We start from the raw sequence: 2,311 nt of genomic DNA, 5'->3' as shown, positions 1-2,311 counted from the left end.
ACACCTCCTCGCACTCATATGATCCTGATACAGAATTGACAAATTTTTAAATCGAATGAAAGCTTTGACTTAATTCTGACAGAGCTAGAAAAAGACCTGTTCGTACATTATTTTCTCCTAGGAGCACGACAACTTTTACATAAGTTTGTCGACAAGTAACAGGTGTAGTATTAGGAAAAGAAACACCTCCTCGCACTCATATGATCCTGATACAGAATTGGCAAATTTTTAATTCGAATGAAAGCTTTAAAATAAGTAATTCTAACAGAGCTAGAAAAAGACCTCTTCGTATATTATGTTCTCCCAGTAGCCCGACACCTTTTACGTGTGTCGACAAATAACTGGTGTAGTATTAGGAAAAGAAACACTTCCTCGCACGTTATATGATCCTGATAGAATGGCAAATTTTTAAATCGAATGAAAGCTTTGAAATAATTCTGACAGAGCTAGAAAAACACCTCTTCGTATATTATGTTCTCCTAGTAGCACGACACCTTTTACATAAGTTTGTCGACTAGTAACAGGTGTAGTATTAGGAAAAGAAACACCTCCTCGCACTCATATGATCCTGATACAGAATTGGCAAATTTTTAAATCGAATGAAAGCTTTGAAATAACTTTGATAGAGCTAGAAAAAGACCTCTTCGTATATTATGTTCTCCTAGTAGCCCGACACCTTTTACGTGTGTCGACAAATAACAGGTGTAGTATTAGGAAAAGAAACACTTCCTCGCACGTTATATGATCCTGATACAGAATGGCAAATTTTTAAATCGAATGAAAGCTTTGAAATAATTCTGACAGAGCTAGAAAAAAACCTCTTCGTATATTATGTTCTCCTAGTAGCGCGACACCTTTTACATAAGTTTGTCGACTAGTAACAGGTGTAGTATTAGGAAAAGAAACACCTCCTCGCACTCATATGATCCTGATACAGAATTGGCAAATTTTTAAATCGAATGAAAGCTTTGAAATTATTCTGACAGAGATAGAAAAAGACCTCTTCATATATTATGTTCTCCTAGTAGCACGACACCTTTTGCATAGTTTTGTCGACAAGTAACAGGTGTAGTATTAGGAAAAGAAACACCTCCTCGCACTCATATGATCCTGATACAGAATTGGCAAATTTTTAAATCGAATGAAAGCTTTGAAATAACTTTGATAGAGCTAGAAAAAGACCTCTTCGTATATTATGTTCTCCTAGTAGCCCGACACCTTTTACGTGTGTCGACAAATAACAGGTGTAGTATTAGGAAAAGAAACACTTCCTCGCACGTTATATGATCCTGATACAGAATGGCAAATTTTTAAATCGAATGAAAGCTTTGAAATAATTCTGACAGAGCTAGAAAAAGACCTCTTCGTATATTATGTTCTCCTAGTAGCGCGACACCTTTTACATAAGTTTGTCGACTAGTAACAGGTGTAGTATTAGGAAAAGAAACACCTCCTCGCACTCATATGATCCTGATACAGAATTGGCAAATTTTTAATTCGAATGAAAGCTTTGAAATAACTTTGACAGAGCTAGAAAAAAACCTCTTCGTATATTATGTTCTCCTAGTAGCACGACACCTTTTACATAAGTTTGTCGACAAGTAACAGGTGTAGTATTAGGAAAAGAAACACCTCCTCGCACTCATATGATCCTGATACAGAATTGGCAAATTTTTAATTCGAATGAAAGCTTTGAAATAACTTTGACAGAGCTAGAAAAAGACCTCTTCGTATATTATGTTCTCCTAGTAGCACGACATCTTTTGCATAAGTTTGTCGACAGTTTCATTACCATGAAAAGGGTAGAATGTATTGCAAAAAAACTCCAGGCTTCTAGAACAATTCCCCTAAAGTAGTTCAAAACCGCCGAAGTGGCTCCCCGACGGAGGGACGAAACGCAAACATTAGTACATTTTTAGCGCATTTTTTAAGAATTAAAAAAAATGTGCTATTGTCTGCGAGTCCTAGAATTTTTTGCAGTAGGTAGCCTATACATCAAATTTCGCTGTCTAAAACGGGCCCCCCCCCCCCTCCACGAATTATTTCCTGAGATGCTGTTTTTGAAAGTAAATCGTGCACAACTTTTACATACGACAACCAATTGGTCTCAGATTTTGCATAGTGGCGTCAAGTTAAACTTTAGGAAATGGGGGGGGGGGGGGGGCACGCGTTCTACCCTTCATGGTATTCTAATGAAACGTCTCATCGAAATAAATTGGTTTGTACAAACCATAACATTCCCGTGCGACTCTTTTTCGAGATCAGTGAGCGACGAGGCATGAAGGGGGGGGGGGGGGTTAAAAATAATTTT

This window comes from Photinus pyralis, unplaced genomic scaffold, assembly GCF_008802855.1.
Source record: "Photinus pyralis isolate 1611_PpyrPB1 unplaced genomic scaffold, Ppyr1.3 Ppyr1.4_LG10, whole genome shotgun sequence".
Lineage (NCBI taxonomy): Eukaryota > Metazoa > Arthropoda > Insecta > Coleoptera > Lampyridae > Photinus > Photinus pyralis.
Note: the sequence above shows the minus strand (reverse complement) of the source record.